Genomic DNA, 14913 nt, shown 5'->3' on the forward strand with positions numbered 1-14913 from the left:
CCCTGGCTTCGATTCCTCAGCACCACATAAGCAAAAAAAGCTGGAAGTGGCACTGTGGCTCAAGTGGTAGAGCGCTAGCCTTGAGCTGAAGAGCTGAGGGACAGCGCCCAGGCCCAGAGTTCAGGCCCCACGACGGACAAAAAAAAAAAAAAACACACACACACACATTGAAAAGATCATACACCATAAGCAAGTTGATTTTATTCCAGGAACACAAGGATGGTTCAACACATGTATCAATAAACATAATACAACACATAAACAGAATCAAGGACAAACTTTACATGATCATCTCAATTGACACAGAAAAAGCATTTGACAAAATTCAGCACCCTTTTATCTCTGAAGAAATTAGGAATAAAAGGAACATATCTCAACATAAGAAACATAAAACATATATTGGGAAAACTAAAAGCATTTCCTCTTTTTTTTTTTTGTTTGTCAGTCTGGGCCTAAACTCTGGGCCTAGGCAGTGTCCCTCAGCTCTTCAGCCCAAGGCTAGTGCTCTACCACTTGAGCCACAGCACCACTTCTGGCTTTTTCTGCTTATGTGGTGCTGAGGAATCAAACCCAGGGCCTCATGCATTCAAGGCAAGCACTCTAACACTGAGCCACTTCCCAGCCCCAGCATTTTCTCTTACATCAAGAATGAGACAAGGGTGTCCACTCTTTCCATTCTTATTTGATGTACTACTAGAATTCCTAGCTAGAGCAATAAGGCAAGAAAAATAAATCTGTAGTTAAAGGGAAAAGAGATCAAGTTAGCCATATGTGCCAGTGATATGGTTCTATACATGATACCCTAAAAATTCCACCAAAACCAGTCTTTTATCTCTGATAAATCCTTTTAGTAATCTAGCAGAATATAAGATCAACATACAAAAATCAGTAACTTCTTTGTAATACCAACAATGAACAATCTGAGCAAGACATCAAGAAAAACAATACTATCTCTATTGTTGACTCCTCATAGAATGCTTTTCAGCACCAGCTCAGCTACTTAGTGGAAAATTACCCGAGAAGAAAAAGGAATCGGGGCTGGGAAGGTGGCTCAGTGGTAGAGTGCTTGCCTTGCATGCATGAGGCCCTGGGTTCAATTCCTCAGCACCACATAAGCAGAAAAAGAAAAAAGTGGGAAGTAGCACTGTGGCTCAAGTGGTAGAGCGCTAGCCTTGAGCTGAAGAACTGAGGGACAGCACCCAGGCCCAGAGTTCAGGCCCCACGACTGGAGAGCCCCCCCCCCAAAAAAGAAAAAGGAACATTGCAGTGGAAATAACTTCTTTTTGTATCTTGGCTCTAAGTTGGGACGAGTGGGATAAAAGAAGCTTGATAAGAAAAGCCTGGCAGCTGTTCAGCCAACTGTTTAGTCAATGAATATTGATTTGTGCTACGTCTACAGAGTCCAGAGGAGTCAATAGGCCAGCAGCAATGGTTTACACTTGTAATCTTAGCTACTCAGGAGGCTGAAATCTGAGAATTGTGGTTCAAAGACAGCCCATGCAAAAAAGTCTGGGCAGAAAAGTCCATGAGAGACAATGCTGAAAGTCATAACATTGATCAAGATGCACTGTATTTATAAATTGCTTTGTTGAATGACAACACTACTTAACAATAATAAAAATATAATTAAAAAATAGAGAAAAGTCTGTGAGACTTTTATCTCTAATTAATCACCAAAAATCCAGAAGTAGAGGTATGGCTCAAGTGGCAGAGCATCAGCCTTGAGTGAGAAAGCTAATTAAGAGAGCAAGGCCCCAAGTTCAAGCCCAGTACTAGCACAAATGATGATGATGATGATGATGATGAAGAAGAAGAAGATGATGATGATAACAATATACCTAGTTGAGTGTCTAGTAGAAGTTTTAGAAGCAAGGGCATTCAGAATCTGTTGAATGATCAACTACTGAATTATTTATTGTTTATAAGTCAAATTTACTGCGATCATTAATGACAACTGTAGGTTATCCTAAAGAACTCATTTCTGCAGAACCCGGCAAAGGCTGAATTTGTTATATATAAGCACAATTTCATTGACATTTAGTCTAAGGCAAGCAAATTACCCAATGGGGTGATTTATAAATTCAGTCAACTTAATTCTCTGATAGGAAGCTGAGCCATGTGCTGTGGTCATTGGGTCTGATTTATATCAGAAAAGTGTACAGAAGAAAATGGAGGTTCTCTATCTTGCTCTTGTCCTGTCCCCAGTCTCCTGTTACTATATAACAGGCCTCCTTTTCCCTTAATTACCTTCTTCATGGGTTGAGAGCTTTGATGACTTTATTAAGCCTTGCAGTGCAGTTCCAGTCCCTACCCATCTGATTAATTAGCCCAAACCTTATTAACTTCCTAATTCTGATCAATAAGGCACTGATGCTAAACTGTGCAAGGGCAAACTAAGGAGGCAATTTTATTTCAAGACAGAATCATGTCTGTTTAAGGGAAATGGGCACTTTCTTTATCTTTCTAACTCCCACCATATTGGAATAAATAAGGCAATAATAATGATAATAATAATGATGATCTTCCTGGAAGAAGGCTCGCACACACACAACACACACATTCATGCACACATGCATGCATGCCAATTTTGGAGATGGAGTCACATGGATTGTCCTGGCTGGCCTGGCAGGAAAACTGCTGTCCTCTAGATCTCAATTTCCTAAATAGCCAGTATTACAGGAATAGGCCCCAAGTACTAAGCTAAATAAAATGATTAGTGAAACCAGGCACTGGTGGTTCATGCTTGTAATTGTAGCTGCTTAGGAGACCTGAGAATCATGGTTCAAAGCCAGCCCTGGCAAGAAGTCTCCAGAAGTGGTGCTGTAGTTCAAGTGGTAGAGTGCTAGACTTGAGCAAAAGTAGCTTAGGGATAGTGCTCAGGCCCAGAGTTCAACCTGCAGGAGGGCAAAACAAAACAGAAAACAAAGAAACAAAAAAACCCACTGGGCTTCACTTTTAGTATCTAGTGAGTTGTGTTTAAAAACAGCAGAGCATCTTTAAACAGCTGGTAAGCACAACTTTATAGAAAATCCTAGAAAAACCATTACTAACTGCAAGAGAATCTCATCTAGAAAACAAAATAAAACAAAAACTAAAATTCTGGAAGACCTGTGGTTGGAAGCTGGCAGGCATGGCTGTTGGAGACTTTGTGGCAGAGCCTTGGAGGCAGGGGCTGGATGAGAAGCAGTCTAGGGAGAAGGCCTGAGCAATGTCTCATACCATTTTGCTGGTCCAGCCCACCAGGAAGCCAGAACTAAGGCAAAGTATGAATCTGAGAAAGAGGTGTATTTGTAAATACATGAAAAGCACCTGAAGATCATGGATCCCAACCACTGAACTGTCAACTTTGACCTGTCAGCTGCTAAATTTCATCTGCCTTCTGGCAGATCTCAGCTGCCTGGTTCACAGAGCTGATATCCAGACATACTATCAATACCACAAAGACTGGACCAAAGAGGTATACCGGCTCCTTGCATGGCTCTGAAAATAATTGAGCTAGAAGCTTTCAGATACTGAGAGTGGGCTTGGAACCCAGCTGGAGTGAGGAGTTTGTCTTTCTACTTTGTTACACTGCAGCTAGGATGGAATGTCTTCGATAAAATGTGAGCATCTTTATAATAGGAAACATCCCCCTCATTGCTCATTTTTCTTAAAACATTTTATGATGATTTACATTGAAATTGTTCTTAGTTATTGTTGGTTTCAGTCCTTCTAACTGATCAATCTGCTTTATACTATTTAGTGCACTAACCCTTCAATATGGGGGAAGGTGGTGACAATTTTATTTGGTTACGTCCTTAGGATAAAGTCCTAGTGTAAATGTTTCTTAGTTGTTTTTTTTTTAATGTACTCTTTGTAGTAGATGAATAACAAAATGCATCCCAGGTACCTATAATCTTAGCTATTAAGAAGGCTGAGATCTGAGGATCATAGTAAAGCCAGCTGCAACAGACAAATCTGTGAGACTTCTAATTCCAAATAACAAGCAAAATGCTAGAACTGGAGACATAGCTCAAGTGGTATATAACTATGAGTTCACTACTGTAACGCATACCAAAAAAAAACCAAAAAAACAAAAAGCAACATGATGGACTAACTGAGGCTACATGGTGAGACTATCCCTAAAAAAAATAAAACTAAAACAAAGTATATAGTAACTCCTGTGGTAATCAAATAGCCCAAATGTGAGATATTTCAAAATATTTTGTTACAAGAAGGATGGTCAGTTGGGCACTGGTGGCTCATGCCTAGCTACTCAGGAGGCTGAGATCTGAGGATCATGGTACAAAGCCATCCCAGGCAGGAAATCAGTGAGACTCTTATCTTCTATTAACCAGCAGAGAAATAGAAGTGAAGCTCTAAGTCATAAAGCACTAGCTTTGAGCAGAAAACTCAGGGACAGTGCCCTGAGTTCAAGCCCCTATGACTGATTTAAAAAAAAAAAAACAATGGTCAGATTTAGATGATGCTTCTAGAATTTGTCCTTTCTTCCTATAGTGAATGAAATACAATATGAAAGCAGATTTCACAAGCAGAGCTTCCTAGACCCTGATTTAGAGCGCTTGGGTTTTATCTCTTTACTCTCACCCCTATCCCTTTTACTTGGATTATCTTTCTCTCCTCATTTTTAAAAACGTCTCTCCATATTTTCCTGCCTGGGCTAACCCCGCTGGGCTCAGCTTCTAGAGTCCCTGGATCTGCAGGCAAATGCCACCTTTCTTAGCTCAGTTGTGTTCCTCTTGTTTGTCCCAAAGGGCCTTACCTAATAAACAAAACTATTGCAGGTGGCAATATAGAGGAAAATGCAGTGGCTTTTCCTTCAGAGGAGCATGCAGTCATCACCTTACTCAGTTGCTCGGTCATTCACCTAGTTAGGTCTGGTACAGAAATTAACTTCATTTTAAAGCTCATTGGACTCAGCATATGCTTCAACAAATGGATTCTTGTGTCTGGAGACCAGTAAAATCCTTGTCTCCCTTGGGGATTCTGTTACAGCATTTGTTCTAGGACATTAATGGATGCCCTAACCCGTCTATGTTTTGTAGAGCAATGACACCTCAAGGTCACACTCTTTAAATGAGACATGTTCAATATAACTACAAAAAATGTACATGTGCAGCATGTGGACATTCTTGGTGGCATTAGTCATTCATATTGCTTCTTTTTTTCAACCTGAAACATAATGGGCAATCTTATCCTAAGAAGCATTTTAAAAATCAACAGATCAATTTCTAGTTAGAAGTCTTTTATATGACCTAAAGCAAGTGTTCAATCAGTACCCAAAGTTTGCTCAGAGTACCCTAGGGAAGCAAAACTAGAAATGTATTTTCTATGCAAGAAAATGGTCACGATGACACAATGCTCCTAAATTATCTGCCCCAAATCAATCAAAAATATATTACAATGTCCACCAAACTATTTCACAATATAGTAATCTCTCCTTTCTGTCCAAAATTCTTTTTAGGTGTATTATTTTCAATTTGTTTTATTGTTCTATTTTTGTGCAAAGGACTGCTCAGTAAGAATGGGGAATGAATATGTTTTAGTGTGGTGCTGTGTTTTTGAAAAAGGAAAAAGGAACTCGTGGCTCATAAAATCCTAGCTACTCAGGAAGCTGAGGCCTGAAGGATCAAGGTTCAAAGCCAGACTGGGGAGAAAAGACCACAAGACTCCATTTCCAAGTAACCAGAGAAATGCCAGATGGAGGCATGGCTCAAGTACTAGAGCATCAGTGAGCAAGAAAACTCAAGCCTCCCCCCCAAAAAAAATCACAGAAAAAAAGGGGGAACTATCTAGAATGAGAGGAAACAAATGGGTAATGAAAGTACAATTTGGAACTTGAGAAAATGTGCTTAAAATGTTTCAAGGAAAATCATAGAAAGGGCCTGATTTGTGCTAGGCAATCTTTTCTGAGCATGAAAAGTAGATTAACAGACCAATGATCAACAGGCCAGTACAAAAGTTTGAACTCAGTGCTTCCTGAGCTTTCTCCCCTGGTACTCTTAACCACTTGAGCCACACCTCCAGCCTGGCTTTTTACTGGTTAATCAGAAATGGAGTCTCTCAGACTTTTATCCTGGGTTGATTTTGATTTTGAACTTTTTTTTTAATTTTTGGTCAGTTGTGGCACTTGTAATGGGGCCTGGGCACTGTCCCTGAGCAATTTAGCTCAAGGCTAGTACTCTACCACTTTGAGCCACAGTACCACTTCTGGTTTTCTGCTGGTTAATTGGAGGTAAGAGTTTCAGGGACTTTCCTGCCTGAGCTGGCTTCTAACCAAAAGTCCTCAGATCTCAGCCTCCTGAATATCTAGGATTACTGGCAAAAGCCCAGCTGATTTTAAACTTAGATTCTCTGGATATCAGTCTCCTAAGTAGATGAGATTACAGGAGCAAGACACAAGGAATTGTCACTAATTGTCAACTCTTTTAATAATACAATAGAAGTAAATATCTGACTGAGTTGGCCACATTCCAATTAGTGATGGCTTCGAAACCCATTGTGTGTGGGCATGTGTTCCATTGCGGCTTCATTCCTAGCTAACCCTCTTGGCCAAGCAATAGTGGATGAATGAGCAAGTTGTATACATTACATATAAATGTAAGTATGTGGGCGGAGTGCTGATGGTTCAGGCAGTAACCCTAGCTACTCAGGAAACTGAGACCTGAGAACTGTGGTTCAAAGCCAGCCTAGTCAGGAAAGTCCAGGAGATGCTTACCTCCAATGAACCACTAAAACCCCGAAGTGGAGCTGTGGCTCAAGCGATAGAGTGCTAGTTTTGAGCAAAAGAAAGCTAAAAGACAGCACCCAGGCTCTCAGTTCAAGCCCCAGTACCAGCGTGAAAAATAATTGTAAATATGTATTGCATATACAAATGCACACATACATATCAAGGAGCAAACAGAGCTATAAAAGCTAGAAGGGGCTACTAGAAATTTCATTCAGGGAAGGGGAAAGGGGAGAAGATAAGTGAGAAGGAGAAGGAAAAAGGAAAAGAAGGAAGAGGAGGAAGCGGGAGGAGATGGGAAGGGGAAGGAAAGAGAGAGGGGGAAGAGGCAGGAGGAAAGAAGAGGAGGACTAGGGAAAGGGGAGGAGGCCGCGCAGTAAGGGTGGGGGATGCGGGAACAGTTCTGAAAAACTGGCAAAGGCAAAAAGCAAGGGTGAGGAACAACTGCCTGCCAACGGTGTCTCTGGCCGGGCCAAGAACTGATCTTGAGTCTGGGCGCCTTCCACATAAAGACCACCATGAAGTCTCCCACTGCAGCGTGTGGCGGGGGACCTTCGCTCAAAGGGCTGGTCCCGCCGGTCGGTGGGCGGGCCCTGCTGGAAGTAAACCTGGGGGCTAGCCGGGCCCCGGGGTTGGGCGGCGGCCGGCGGGCGGACGGGAGGGCCGGGTCCTGCACCTGCGGGTGCTGAGCGGCGGCCGGGTCAGAGCCGACCCAGCCCCCGACCTCTGCGCGGGGTCCGGGCCGCGGGCCAGGAGCTGAGAACGGGCAGGGCGGAGGCCGGTGGCCTCCAGCCGCGGGCCGGGAGGAGGAGGGCATTTGTCATCCAGACCCCGGCCATGCCCCGCGAGAGGGGGTCGGCCCTGGGTGCCACCAGGCGGGTCCATCAACCATACACCGCATCCGAACCCAGGCGCCGCTCAAAGCCGACCCTCACCGCAGCCTTTGCTCTCGCGGAAACCCAGGACGCCCCGCGTGGAACCGTCGTACCGGGGTGGGGGAGAAGGGTGGAGGGGGTGACAGGACCGAGACGCGGTGAACTTCGCAGCGGATGGGTGGAACGGTAACCCCTCTGCAACCATTTAACAATAATGGAAGCACGATTGTGTTTTCAAATATACAAATAAAAAATAATGGTTGCCAAGCGCCGGTGCTCACGCCTGTATTTCTCCCTACCGAGGCTGAGATCGAAGGATAGCAGTTCTCTGCCAGTCCTGGTAGAAAATCCCTGAGACTCCACACACACAAAAAGCCAGAAGTGGAGCTGTGGCTCAAGTGGTGGAGCGCTAGCCTTGAGCATAAAAGCTCAGGGACAGTGCCCAGGTCCGGGGTTCAAACCCCAGTACCACACACACCCACAAAACATTATTATTATCATTATTATGGAAGTGGGGGAAATCAAGGAAGGAAATCCCAGTGCTCAGGAAGCTGAAATAGGACCAAGTCTTCTATTCTAGCTTGACCCTGACTCAAAAATAAAATGAAACGAAACAAAGACAACCTCTCTGTACTGTATAGTATAAAGTTACAATATTACATATTATAATAAAATATAATTATAATTTGTATTATAATACACAGCATACTAAATTTATAATTACATAATGAACTTACAATTATAAATTATATAACATAAGATATTAATATATAACTATGTTATAAACATTGATATATCTGCGTTACATTATATTAATATGCATTGTATATTATAGTATATATTATATGTTATATATTATGTGTTATTCTAGATAAGCATATAAAATTATAATAAAATATGATAAGGAAGGAAGACAAATATACTTCCAGTTGTTTAACGGTAAACCATCAGGCAACAGCCACAGCTGAGGTCTCTCTACAGCTGAGCTGCCTAATCATCAGTATGGCGGGGCCCATGCCTTTCTATTGCCTAACTATATTTACTATATTGCATAGCCATTACATATTATCTAGGAATTGATTCAGATGAAAACCAATGAGGATGTAGGTACATGTTTACATGGATGTTTAATAGTTTTTTTTATTTTGTGGGACTTAAAAATAATTTCATTGTTTTTGTGAAGGTTTTGTAAGGGGGACTACATCAGGTAATGAGTGTTTCTTTCTCTGGACAATGTCACCCCTTCCTTTACTTTCCCCCAGTTTCACCTTCCTGTTCCTGCCCACAAGTTACATAGTGTGGAGAGAGAGAGAGACAGAGAAACACATAGTATACATTGACTAGCATGATTGCATTTGTTCACTTTTCCTCCCTTTCTGCATCTTCCTTATATAGTTTATGACTATACTACCAGCTACTAAGGAGGCCGATTTGTGAAGATCCTGGTTGGATGCTAGTCCTAGCAGACAAATCTGAGACTCTTTTCCCCAATTAACCAGCAAAAAGTCTGAAGTGGAGCTGTGGCTCAAGCGATAGGGCAGAGTGACATCCTTGAGAAAGCTTAAGCAAAAACTTGAAGCCCAGAGTTCAAGCCCAAGTACAAGCACACAAATAAAAGGGGGAGGGGCTAACAGATGATTGGTTGTCGATCATGGTTATTGAGTAAGTGAAATGTGATGCTCTGGTTTAAAATAGTTATTTGGAAATAATATTTAAGATGCTTAGAAGGCAGGATGTGATGGTACACACCTGTAGTTCCAGCCTCTTGGGACACTGAAACAGGAGTAGCTTGAGCTCATGAGATGGAGACCAGTCCGGAGCAACATGGGGGCAAGCCTATTTAAATTTAAAAAATAAAAACAACCTGTGTGTGTGCACCTGCGTGCGCGTGTGCACATGGGCATGTGAGTGTGTTCTACGTGTGTTGGAGCAACTTACCAAACCGTGTCTAGTTTTCGAAGAACACATGTGGAAATGATCTGGCAAGGCAGAGAAAGGAACGTGGTTGTCACAGGGCGGCTGAATGCTGAGCGTTCATTTTCCTGAAAATGTTACTTTGTAAAGATAAGAAGGACACTTGTCTGTGTTTTCATTGTTGTTGTGAAGGTGATGGACGGAGGGATTGCAGCTGCACAGGTCAGAGAATGAGCACCTTTCTGGAGGAACAGAGTCGCCCCGCCCCTCTTTTCCTCCCAGGTTTCCCTCCCGACCCCGCTCCCGCACCGGGTGCGCTTCCCCCCGCGGAGCCTCCGTCTGCGGAGCGCACGGCTGCTCCCGACGCAGTCCTCAGCTCCCGCCGCCGCGGGGTGCGGGAACCACCGAGGCTGCCGAACCCCGGCTCCCAGCAGGGCTCAAAGTCCACTGGCGGCTCCTGGAATGCGAGGCGGGTGGGGGACCCAGGCCCCGGCTGACGACCCCACTGGCAGCGCGGCCCGCAGCGTTGACTCCGGGAACTAGGAGGCTGGTGAAATGCCCGCGGACGTCGGGCTGTGGCTCGGCCTGCCGGGCTCCGAATGGCCCCGCCAGTCCCTGGGGGCCTCCGCCTACGGGGGCACGTTGAGTCTCCTCCCCAGCAACGTGGTGCGGGCTGCGGCTGCGCGGGGAAGGCGGGCTCGGGGTTCCTGGCTGCAGGGAAGGGAGGTCGTTCGAGCAGAGTCTGGATCCATCCCTACTCGAGACAAAAATACAAATAAAAACAAAAACCAGGTGAGGAGCCCCAGGTGGCCGCTGGCTTCCGGGGCCGCGGTCGGGGAGGCTGTCCGCGTGTCCTCCCCGTCTGTCCGTCGCCCCGGGTCCCAGGAGCAGTGTCTCATTCCCCCGAACCTGCAGCTTTGCTTTTCCAGTCCCACAGAAACAAACAAACTCTCCATTCTCTCAGTTTTTACTGCTCAGTTGAAGGCTGTTAGTGACAAAGGGGGGACAAAAAGTGACACCCCCCCTTCCCTAGTCCAAAGGAATCTCAGCTTTGCGCCCATTCACGACTTCCAAATGCACAAAAAGAGGGAGCCTGACCCTGACGGGGACAAAAGTCAACTGCAAAAAGAAAGGGAAGAAGAAAAGCGGAAGAGGAAAAGGGGAAAGGAGAAGGGAGGGAAGGGGCAGAGAGGGGAAGGGAAAAGGGAAGAAGGAGGCAAGGGAGAGGAGGGGAGGGAAGGGAAGGGGAGCCAACAGTGGGGCCAGCACGACGTGTCAGAGCACACACAGAAATTGAACCAAGCTATGGCAAACAGGAGCTGGGCCAGGCTGGGACACAAGAGGACACAGAACACCACCACCATGTTCAGATCTAGGGAAGAAGGAAGGCTAGAGGTGTTGGGGGGGAAGGGTCCCCCGGGAAGCACTGTGCATTCCAGCTTGGGATCCTTGCTGAGGGGCTGTTAGAGGGCCTGGGAACCACTTTGCTTTTTTTCTTGACTTCCACACACTGGTGATTAAAATAACCAAGTCCACTGTGGCAAAGGAAGGACAATCTCTCTACCCAACGCTGTCATCTGAACAAAATCCTAAAGATCAAGGAAGGTGACTTTTAGGACTTTTCTCTGGAGTTTCTTTCCCATTTTTCTTTTCTTTCTTTTTCTTTATTTAACTCATAGCATGAGCACTGTTCTGAGCTTTTGTGCTCAGTGCTGGCACTCTACCATTTGAGCCACAGCTGTATGTTGGCTTTTTGGTGGTTAATTGGAGATGAGTCTCACAGACTTTTCTGCCAGAACTGGCTTTGAACCTCAATTCTCAGATTTCAGCCAGCTGAGTGGCTAAGATTGCAGAAATGAGCCACCAGTGCTCAGCTTTTCTTTCCAATTTTTACAAATATATCTCGACAACAAAAGAGGAATGGATCATTTGAAGAATGTTTCTAATTTACTGAATGTGTTTTTTTCTTTGTCTGTGGTGGGACTTGAACTCAAGTCCTGGGCACTGAGCTCTGTTGCTCAAAGTAATAGCACTTCAGTGGTTAATTGGAGATAAAGAGTCTCAGGGACTTTCCTCCCCAGGCTGGCTTCTAACCAAAGATCCTTAGATATCAGCCTCCTGAGTAGCTAGGATTACAGGCATGAGCCATCAGAGCCGGGCGCTGAATGTGTTTGTCTGTCTTACATTCTTCCATTTTAGTACTAGCCATTAGCAAGTAAGGACAACTTTTCATTTTAAAACACAGAAACAATGAACCAGGTTCTGAACCCTAATCTCAGGAAGTGCTACTATGCAGAGAGCCTCAGTTCTTCCCTGCGTTCATGAATTACTTTTCTCCAGATACCATATTCCTAAACCAAAATGATTCTGTCAAGCACTGGGTCCCTGATGTGTGAGAAACAGCACTGAACTGATTCAGACTTAGTACTCACTGATTACTTAATGAGAAAAAGACTGGAGTGAGGAAGGAATGAAGAGAGTGGAAGAACCAGAAGATTTTTTTTTGTAAAAGAGACCCCCTGTTGTTTAGTGATAATAACATGCTCTCTTTTAGTAAAATGATGACATGATGCTTATTTCCCAAGAAGGTGGTTAAAAATCAGTCCTTGCATTCTCTGGTTCAAGTAGAAATGCAAATGTAAAATGTTTTATGTCCCAGGAATCATTTTAAATACAGTGGAAAGACAGTGCATTTGGGGTTGAAATGAGAAGATTAACTTGCCCTGCCTGAGAGCTGACATCAGTTTATCTGCTTTTTAGCCATTTATCAAGCAATCGTTGAGTTAAGTCTACACCCGGGGAATGCTGAGGGCAGCATTAGCCATAAATAAATAAGCTAATATGTTCAACAGCTAAATGAATAGACTTTTCCTGGGTGTTTTATGGTCTGGAAAGAACGCAGCTTTTCATTAAAGGAATCATTTGAAAATGTGGAAACTGATACTGCCCCAGCCCAGATCTCTCTGCCCATTGATAATGGCCTCTGTATTCATGTGGGGGTGGGAGACCAATGTCCATTTACTTTAGCGAAGATTGCTATTGAATGAAACCTTTAATGGGGGTGTTTACAATCCCACTCAGCTAAGAGCCCAGGGAAGCCTTAGAATAGTCTTTCCCTCCACCTTGACAGCTCTTAGAGAATCGATGTAGGTAATATGTCAGCTGGTGGTCAGCAGCCCTATATGTAGAGGGGTAGAGCTCAAATAGAAAATGGCAGGTAGCCTCTTAGAGAGAGGGTACAGGGCATAAACACTCTGAAATGCGAGGCTTGGATTGCAGTCCATGCTAAGATGGGACAGGAGGTAGAAACAAAGCCCAGATAGCAGGCAACCATCAGAGCTCAGAAAGCCTTCCCATCTGGGAGGTACTTTCAAAGCCCCACAGTTCCTATGGTTTATCCACTTGTGGCATGCCACTTAAAATTTTCAAATAAAATGTATGTGTATATATGTACATATATGTGCATAGACATATACACATACATGCATCATGCTAGGATTTTATACTGATTTTCCTTTATTTGTGGTAGTACTGGGGTTTGAACTCAGGGCCTCAAGCTTGCTAGGCAGGTACTGTGCCACTTTGAGCCATAACCTAGGCTCATCAATTTTTTTTAATGTGCTAGAGGCTATATATACTTGTCATCCCAGCACCAAGGAAGCTGATACAGAAGAATTTTGGAAATTGGAAATTTGGAAAGTTTCAGGTCATCTTGGCAGCTAGAAAGATCCCATCTCAAAAAACAAAAGCAAATAAAAACTTGCTAAAATACATAAAGCCAAGTTTATCATTAGTAAGCAAACAGCTCAATGGCATATTGCTTCCATCCATCTATCCTCAAAACTCTTTTCATCTGTACCCACTGAAGAGTAAATCACAATTCCCATTCTACTTTATGATTTTTGACTATTATTAGTAACTCACACTGGGAATCACATCATATTTATCCTTCTGTGACTGGTTTATTGTAGTTAGCATAATGTCCCCAAGGTTCGTTCATATGTAGAAGCATATATCACATTTCTTTCCTTTTACAAAATGTTAATTTTTTGAGCTAATTAATTTTGGACACAGGGTCTGGTTAGTTTTCCCAGGCTGGCCTTGAACTTAGAATCCTCCTGATTCAGCTGAAAGTACAGGTTCATGACACCACATCCAGCTAGTATCTATTAATACATAGTAATTGTATATATTTATGAGCTACAGTGTGGCTATGTGTGGGTGTGTATGCTAGTCTTGGTGCTTGAACTCTGGGCCTGGACTGTCAAAGTTAGTATTCTATCACTTAAGCCACTTCTAGCTTTTCAGTGGTTAATGAGAGAAGAGTCTCACACTTTCTTGCCTGGGCTGGCTTTAAACTGCAGTCCTCAGCCTCCTGAGTAGCTAGTACTGGCAGTGATTCTTATCCTTAGGGAAATTTGATAAAGGGCCTCCTTTATCACAAGCAGGCCCTTTCTATTTGAGAATTACAACACTAAATCTAGATAAGAGATTGCTGGTTTTCTTTCTATGGATTCCTAACCCACCATTTATTATTAGAGGGCAAAAAGCTGGATGCATATGTAAACAGCCTACTTTTATTAATCTACAAACGAGATCAGTTTCGTTTTTATTGTTATCATTTGACTTTTAGTTTTTCTTTTGCTTTTTTTTTCCCTTAGGAAAAAAGAAAACAAGCTTGAGGAGAATGAGATGACTTTGCTGTTCACTTCTTAGCTCTCTCTCTTATCTCAGTAAGTGAATTTGTTGCAAATGGAAAAAAAATGTATTTTATCCTGGTATAAATGTCAACCAGGGGCTGGGAAAGTGGCTCAGTGGTAGAGCGCTTGCCTTGCATGCATGAGGCCCTGGGTTCGATTCCTCAGTACCACATAAGTAAAAAAAAAGAAAAAAGCCGGAAGTGGTGCTGTGGCTCAAGTGGTAGAGTGCTAGCCTTGAGCTGAAGAGCTGAGGGACAGTGTAGGCCCAGAGTTCAGGCCCCACGACCGGACCCCCACTCAAAAAAAATGTCAACCAAAATACAAACAAAAACAAGAAATATTGAACTCTGTTCACTAGTTTGTGAAAACCAAGATTGGGATGTTACCAACTTTGATTTCATATTTTCCTTTCTTCTTTTTTTTTGTTGGTTGTGGGGCCTGGATTACTGGGCCTGGGCATATCTCTGAGCTCCTCAGCTCAAGGCAAGTGCTCTACTACTTGAGCCACAGCACCACTTCCAGTTTTCTGGTGGCTAATTGGAGATAGAGTCTCACAGACTTTCCTGCCTGGGCTGGCTTTGAACCTCAATCCTCAGATCTCAGCCTCCTAATTAGCTAGGGTTATAGGCATGAGCCATTGGCACCTGGCGGATATTGTATTTTCTTGTCAAGAAACTGCTTTCAACACAAAGTTCTT

Source organism: Dipodomys ordii, unplaced genomic scaffold (genome assembly GCF_000151885.1).
Source record: "Dipodomys ordii isolate 6190 unplaced genomic scaffold, Dord_2.0 Scaffold109, whole genome shotgun sequence".
NCBI classification, from domain to species: domain Eukaryota; kingdom Metazoa; phylum Chordata; class Mammalia; order Rodentia; family Heteromyidae; genus Dipodomys; species Dipodomys ordii.